We start from the raw sequence: 8,813 nt of genomic DNA on the forward strand, positions 1-8,813 counted from the left end.
AACATGTCTCTTCGGGAGCCTTTGTTAATTACCCATTCACAGGACTATCAGTGAGCAAATTCTAGAACATAGCGCCCCCTGGGGGTGAAGAAAATCTCGTCTCCCCTCTGGATTTTTTAGGAATCACCCCACATCTGTTTCTTCTGTTTGCTCAACTCCCACTGGGACCAGTTTCACGTTTTCTCCATGAAAGTCCCTGCTAAAGTTGAATATCTCCCCACAAGTGTCTAACCATCTGTTGTCCACACATCGCTCCGTTGTTTGTGATCGTATGTTAGGAAATTCTATGTGAGGCTTAGACAGGGTGGAGCGTCCGATACTTTTCCTCAGTACGGAAATGTCACAGACTTAAGGACATAGTTTGAAGATGAGGGTGGCAATTTTTAAGGGAGGAGTATGTTTTCACACGGAGGATGGTGAGCTTGGAACGGGCTGTCATATGTGTTGGTGGAGGCAAATACGATAGTGGCGGTGAAGTGCTTTTTGGATAGGCACATGGATATGCGGGGAATGGTGGGGTATGGGTTATGTGCAGGCAGATAAGGGTTTGGCCTGACATCATGTTGTGGCACAGAACGTGTGGGCCGACATGTCAGTTTTTGTGCTGCATTGTCCCATGTTTTTTGCGTTATGTTCGAAAAATAACTATTCTAATAAAGGAGATTATATAAAAGGGAAATCTCATGACATTTAAAAGTCATTGATCAGTATCAATTGGTTATCAATGCGATCACCTTAATTCACCTTCCTGCTTGGTCCAAAACGTGTGAAGGCCCTAGAGCGCCCTCTTCTGGTTGTGTCTTGTGGTGAAGTTATGAGGCAGCTACTGAAATGTGCGGATTGCCAATGTGACCACAGATGACGATAGACGCGTATTTATGAGGATTCACCTTTGCCTTTTGCAAGTTCTATGTAGATTTTGCATGAGATGAATCCGAGGAATTCGTTGATGGTTTCTGGAAGTACTTTCATAGTGTTATTAATCGAATAATACACGGTGTAAATAAAGACAGAAACATCTGTTTTCGCCAATTTGTACCCTCACTGTGTGACTTTGAGCAGACAGCCACCTCTGCTGAATCTGTACGTTATCTGATTATCTTCCTGCAAAGATTCTATCCCCAACTCCCAATTCCTCTCTCTACGTCGCATCAAGGCCCAAAGTGAGGTGTTCCATACCAGTATATCTGAGATGTCGTCATTCTATAGGGAACGGGGGTTCCCCTCTTCCATCATAGACGAGGCCCTCACACGGGTCACCTAGATGTCCCGCAGCTACGCTCTTGCTCCCCGGTGGGGCGTCGTAACAGGCACAGAGTTCCCCTTGTCCTCACCTTTCACAGCGCGGAAACAGGCCATTCGGCCCACCGACCAGCGATCCCCGGACACTGACGAGGGACAATTTACAATTATAGGATCTAACTTAAGCTCGCCAAAGGTGCAGCCAATCGGCTCTGGTGGAGTCCTCGTCTGCCTGGCGCCGTGAGCCGTGGCCAGGCCCGGTAACAAACCAACCAGATCCTCCGCTGATCAACCCACCTCCCTCCGCACTGGGTACACAAAGATCTCCAATGTGATCCCACACAGCCCAGTGATTAGTCTCTGATGACCAGTTCTATAAACCAGTTGAGGGTGAAATATTGGCCAATGTATATGGGCGGCTGCACTTCATTCTGAGGAGACCCTTCACTCCATCCGTGGAGTTGGTTTAGTGCTTCAGCTGAAGTGCGGCAGAGGAGCGCGCTTTCAGCTGGGGAATGGTCGGGGCATCAACCTCCACCACCCTCAGGCTACTGCCCGACCGAGGAGCAGGCGGGGAGCCAAGGGTGACCAGCCTTAGCGTAGCGCCATCCATGGGTGTAATGTCCCTGCTCAGTCCATGCTATCGGCCGAGTCTCGCTGTTGGATTCGAGAGAGAGATTCACATCGATAGATTACCGTCTGTGGCCTGGGGCTGAAAGAAGCAGGCGGATTCCGACAGCTGGGCCCCAAGAAGCAGCAGCGCGATGCACAGTATGAGATTCTGCTGAGAGAAAGGGAAAGAGAGAGACGTTGACAGGCGACTAACACTGCAACATGTCCCTGACACTGCCTCGGAAGGCGGCTGTGCAGAGACTCAAAGCCGCGTTGGGTTGTTTATTGAAAACCAAGCAACAGTCAGGTGCACAAAGCTAATCCGTACGTACCATGATCTCCGACCCAGACCACTTGGCCCTAGTGAATGAGCGGACAGCCTCTGTCCTGCTGCCACCGCCTGCAGACTTAATTCCCCGCCCTCGAGAATCTGCTTTCCAACCTTCGCTTACGCTGCCTGTGTCCTATCCATTCAGAAAGGAGGTGGTCCAACCTTCCACTTCACTGGTCTCCGCAACCAGCGTATCATCCTTAAAGTCATCAAGCACCGAAACGTGCCATACGTAAAGAAATACTATATCTGCGCTAGTCCCACCTGCAAATGTTTGGCCCAAGTCCGTCTAAACTTTTCCTATTCACGGACCCGTCCAAATGTCTTTAATGCTATTGTGCGAACACCTCTCATCTCTCACTCTCCGTCTGTAATTGCTGCTGCTACAAGCTGCGCTTCGTTCTGCCCCTCCCCTCTTCCAGTGACTGAAGGTAGGGGAACAGAGAGGGAGGGAATGGGGGAGGGAATGAGGGGAGGGCAAAGAAGAGGGAGGGTGGGGAAGAGGATGGGCGGTGCTGGCGGGTGAGGGTGAATGGAGGAGGGTAGGGGTGGGAAGAGGGATGACGAGGTAATGGAAGAGGGGAGTTTTGGTTGCATTATTCAATAGAGGAATAATGGAAGAGGGGAGGGGGAAGAGGGAGGCAGCAGAGGAGGCAGCAGAGGAGGGTTTGTGGAGGGTGGGGAGAAGGAGGATGATGGAAGAGCGGAATAGGGGACTGAAGAGACTTTCAGGTTGGTCTTATGTCTTACAAGTTATTGTCATTTTGAATAAAGACGTCGCTGTCGCGCTCCCTCCTGCGGTTCGCGCATGTATGTGTGTGTGTGGGGGGGGGGGGGGGGGGGGGGGGGGGGGGGGGGGTTGGGGATGCCGTGACTCGCTTCACAACGGGGACCTGTCAGCCGCGCCTGTGCATTTGGGGGCCATGGGTCGGCGTTGGAATATTGCCTTGCGGGACTGGCCCAACGGGTCCGCACCTGGCCTAGTGTCCACTAAAGATATTAGATTCCCATCATGATCCTAGAGATACCTTTAGCTGCTCGTAATGGAGCAGCCCCCTCATCCGTGGAATCAGCCCAATGAATCTCTTCTGGGAGAAATCTCGTCCAAAGTCAGAATATTCCTCTGTTGAATAATGCAACCAAAACTCCTTGAATAATGCAACCAGCCCCGCAACCTCCTCGGGTCACTCCACTCCCCGACAGCACACTGACCACCCGCTGCCTTTTTCACCTACAGCTATGCGCACGTGCTTTAGCACAAACGACGGGACTGTTCATCAATTAGGCGAGAGTTGGATAAACTCCAGTTGCCACAACTGCGTGTGTTCGGCTAATGGTCATGAATGCTGTGCTCAGTAATTAATCCTCCGCCGTCCAGCGCACAGGCTCTGACCCCGGCGTCTAAACTAGATAGATGGGTGTCGCCGATGCCAGGGAGGGGAACGTGTGGGGTAGCGATGGTTTGGGAAGTGATGCGGACAGTAGACGGAACGGCACGACAACCGGCTCTCGACATCTCTGTACCAAACCCGAGACACAGGAGATTTGGCCCGAAATCTGGCTCTGTGTGGGAATCGGTGAGGGAGCTTTGGCGAAGGGAGAGAGATAAGCTATTGCACGAGGGATACTAAAATACAGTCGAGGCAAACCATACAGTCACACGGCAGATATAGAGGCCCTTCAGGCCACCGAGTCCGTACCGACCATTCGAATCTTACCAAATCTCGTTTATGTATACTAAAACACGTAGAAACGTGGAACACAAGATGATGGGTTACCCACACCCCTCCCCTCCTCCCCCACAAAAGACACAAGTGGTGGGAGTAACGCACTAGGTGTCCAGAAAACGTGCAAACTCCACACGGCCAGCACCCGAGTTATGATTGAACCGCGTCTCTGGCACTGTGCGGCAGAATTTCTTAGTTGTATATCTTTGGTTCCTTGCTCTGTTCTCGAGGTATTTCCAGACAACGGGTTACACAGGTGATTGTAGAGTCATTTTCGATCTGCAGACTTGTAAGGTGCGAGTCCATTCGAAGGAAACCCCGTCTGTCGAACGTGCAGCGGAAGGAGCTGTTGGGAAATGAGTTGGAATAAACATACAGCTCCCTTCCAACGTGGAAACATTCAGCAATGCGATGCAGGGGCCTTAACACTTGCATGTAATGTCTGCCTCTCAATAAACATATACCAAACTGATCCTGGCGTCGTTTTCATTGGAAATCCTTTCCATTAGAATTGGGCGCGAGAAAGAGGAGGCTCAGTTGGGAACTTGAGTGTCAGAGTGAATGTAACATGCCCCTGTCCCACTTAGGAACCCTGAACGGAAATCTCTGGCGACTATGCGCCCCACACAAGGTTTCCGTGCGGTTCCCGGAGGTTGCAGGTGGTTGCCGGAGGTTGCAGGTGGTTGCCGGAGGTTGCAGGTAGTGGAAGCAGGTAGGGAGACTGAAAAAACCTCCGATAACCGCACGGAAACCTTGGGCGGGGCGCACATTCTCCAGAGGTTTCCGTTCAGGTTTCCCAAGTGGGACAGAGGCATTAGATGACCTATGTGCAAGTAAAAGTTCTAAGAATTAGTGCGGCGGGAAATGGGCAAGTAGATAAAATTCATATTAGTTTGACAAAATATTAAATTAATCAACGAACCCGTATTGGTCTACATTCTTAGTATTCGATGATCCAGAGACTTGAAAGAAGCGTACGATGCATTGATCAACCTCATCCAAATTTAAAGTAATCCTGGATTGCATCCCAGATTAGAAGGTGCCACATGTCAGCTTGCACCTTGAATAAGGAGGGAGAAACAAAACAGTTTGGAAAATGTAGATTTATGAAAGTGAAATGCTGAGATATTCCTCTGCGGTAATTATGCAAGGGCATACGCCTGGCAGCGTCGATGATAGGGGAATGAGCCAATGGTGCAGATTTTCGAGGGTTCTAACCGAGCCGACTGCCTGTCCCTTTTTGGGGTCACGGCGGCGCCCAACTGTCCATTGCAAAAGAACGCGTTGTGCCCAATGGCACCATGAAGACGCTCCAGGGCAGCTCGGCGCCGCGGGCTGGGTGTTAGATCGAGCCGCTTCAGACAGAACCCGGGTGAAACGGCAGCGTGACGCCAAAGAACCAGGCCCGGCCAGTGCTCACTGGGACAGACCCTGACTCTTCCCAAACACCCGAATGGCACATTTCCTGGGTGCGTTGGTTGAGCCAGCACCAGGGCTTCGCCACGACGTCGGGTCACTCCATTCCCAGATGGGACACTGACCAACCGCTCTCTTTATCAGCAACAGCTGCGGGAATATTCCGGGCGCTCCGCACGTGCATTGATAAATTCGACGAGATTACATCATCAATTAAGTGATAAATGGACAAACTCCAACTGCGCATGTACGTCCGACGGTTCTGCATGCTGTGAACGGTAAGTAATCTCTCTTTATTCACCACCCTCCCTCCCGCCCTCTCCGCCTTGCAGAACCTCATCATGTGCATCGTTCTGCTGCTTCTCGCTGTTCAGCTGTCGGAGTCCGCCTGCTTCGTTCAGCGACGGATGGCAAGCGGTAATCTATCAACGTTTGCAGTGGAGTGTGTCAGACGCTAGGTGCAGCAGGCTGTGAAGAAAGCAAATGCATGTCGGCGTTCATAGCGAGAGGATTTCAGCATAGGAGCAAGGAGCTCCAACTGCCGTTGCACAGTGCCCTGGCGAGACCGCACCTGGAGTATTGTGCGCAATTTTGGTTTCCTAATTTGAGGAAGGACATTCTTGCTCTTGAGGGAGTGCAGCGTAGGTTCACCTGATTAATTCCCGGGATGGCGGGACATATATGGCGAAAAACTGGGCTTATATTCACTGGAATTTAGGACTAAATTCCAGTGAATACTCAAATCCTACCGGTATATCAGCTACCTCATCTGGCAGCTCGTTCCATATACCCACCGCCCTCTGTGGGAAAGGGCTTAGCCCTCAGGTTCGTGAAAGTTTTTGGCTTAAACCTATGTCCTTGATACCTCTACTGGGTAAAATCCTCTATGTATCCATTCTATCCCACTTTTGATTGTATACAGCTCTACACGTTCACACTAAACGCGTTGAGCTCCTGTGCTCCAAAACCCTACAGTCCTAACCTGCCCATCCTCCCCTTATAGCTCAGGCCTTCGTGTCCCGCCAAAGGCCTTAAAACATGTTTCTGCTATATTTTCAGCTTCATGACATCCTTACTTTGACCTAATGATGACCAAAACTGGACACAATACACAAAACGCGATCTCTGCAAAGTGTTGTGCAACTGAAACATAACATCCTAACTTCTATACTCAATACCTTGAATGAAAAAGGCCAATAATTCGAAACCCCACTTGACTTTTAACCGTCCACCTTTGACGCCACTATCAGGGAACTGGGGACCTGCATTCCTAGATTCATGTGCTTTTTCCTTCTCCACATCTGGCGGTTCTAAGGCCATCCCGCTACCAACCACGCCTTCCCATCTCATCGCCACCCCTTCCTGCTTCCTGCATGGACAATTCTCTTCCTAATTTACGAGTCTGCTCATCTCGTCCCACTCTCCCCACCTGAACCTTGGCAACATTCGCTACAAACCTAGGGAGCGCATCACTTGAAACTGTACCTCCTTCCTCATCAACGTTCAGAGACCTAAACAGCTCAACTCAGGCGTGGCAGCGATGCACGTGCATCTCCCCCAAGGTGGCACCTAAAATCGACCAATTACTCCAGCATTTTGTATCGAACAATACAAACACCGAAACAGGCTTTCGGCCCACAATGTGTGTGCTAAATGTTAGGCCTATCATGCTCTCCCAACCCGGCCGCGCCACTAGTGTCTGAGCGGCCAACCTCCTCCCAATGGTACCGCATGCTGCCTGTTAATCTCCGGTCTCGAGAACCGGACTTTCACCTTTAGCTTCAGATCCATGTGTCCTATTTACTCATAAGGTCGGCGTAGTTCTGGTCCCACCTTTCACCCTAATAGCCCCCACAAGCAGCACGCCATCCTTATCCACCTCTGCCAGTTCCAACGGGATCTCATCCCCATCCCAATCACCCACTCCCCTGCCCTTTCTGCTTTCCGCGGAGACCACACTCTTCCTGACTCACAAATCTGCTCATCCCTCCCACCCTCTCCTCCTGACACTTGGTACATTTTTTCCGCATACAGAGACACTGCAATACTGAGACCCTTCTCCTCCTCGCACATCACCATGCAGGGCCAAGCAGTCTTTTGCAGGTGCGGCATAATGGTCGGGCGGGATAATGTTAAGGGACATATCGGGCCAGTTTCTCAGACAAAAAGGGCGCTAGGTGGCTGTAACCCGGTGTCAGGGGCAAGTGTTTGGATCAGCCTTGATTCTGTTTTCTAAGATGTTTTCGATGGGCGCATGTGTATGCAGGAAATGAATGGATGTTGATCGTATGTAGGCAGAAAGGATTGGATTATGTCGGTATAGTATTTGTCACAGCCATTGTGGGCCGAAAGCCTGTTCCTGTGTTGTATTGGATGATGATCGATGAACGAACACGCAACGTTGGGAGAGATGCACGTGAGAGTTTTGGTTCAAGTCAAGTCAAGAGAGTTTATTGTCATGTGTCCCAGATAAGACAATGAAATTCTTGCTTGCTGCAGCACAATAGATTATACTAAGCATAAATACAGAACAGTTCAATGTGTCTATATAGCATAGACCATATATATATACACACACACACACGTAATAAACAGATAAAGTGCAATAGGCTGTTACAGTTCAGAGTTTGTTTGATGGCGAGTAGCGGGTATTTAGCACACACATTGAAATAACCTGATAGCTGCGGGGAAGAAGTTGGTCATGAACCTGGATGTACCAGATTTCAGGTTCCTTGAGTTATAGTACCAGAGGAGGTAGCTGTACTATAACTCAACAAAGGTGTGTACAATCGTGTGATGAATAGATCGGGTAGACGCACGGGTTCTCTCGCTCAGAGTGCGGGAACAGAAACATAGGAACATGAAAAATAGGAGCAGGAGTAGGCCATTCGGCCCATCGAACCAGCACCGCCATTCAACATGACCAAGGCTGATCATCCAAACGTTGTAGCCCGTTCATGCTTTCTGCCCATATCCCTTGATTCCGCTAGCCCTAAGACCTATATCTAACACTCTCTTTAAAACATCCATTGAATTGGCCTCCATGCAGCTGCCCACTCACTCAACCTATCCAAGTCACGCCGCAGCCTCATAGCATCCTCACACTGCCAGCCAGGTATGTATGATACGCAAACTTGGAGATGTTACATTAAATTCTTTCGTCTAAATCGTTAATACATATTGTAAATAATTATTTGGAGATCCAGAGAACATAGGTTTATGGTGAAGGGAGAAAAAGTTAATAGGGACCGGAGGGGTAACTTTGTCCACACAAAGGACCATGGGTGTATGGAACAAGTTGCCAGAGGAGGTAGCTGAGGTAGGGTATATTGCAATATTTAGAAAACAATTAGACAAGTGCATGGATATGGGGCAAACATAGGCCGCTGGGACTAGTGTAGATATTACATGTTTGTCGGTGTAGGCAAGTTAGGCCGGAGAGCCTGTTGTCGCGATGTATGACTGTATGACTATGATGATTAACT

This window comes from Leucoraja erinacea, chromosome 35 (assembly GCF_028641065.1).
Source record: "Leucoraja erinacea ecotype New England chromosome 35, Leri_hhj_1, whole genome shotgun sequence".
Lineage (NCBI taxonomy): Eukaryota > Metazoa > Chordata > Chondrichthyes > Rajiformes > Rajidae > Leucoraja > Leucoraja erinaceus.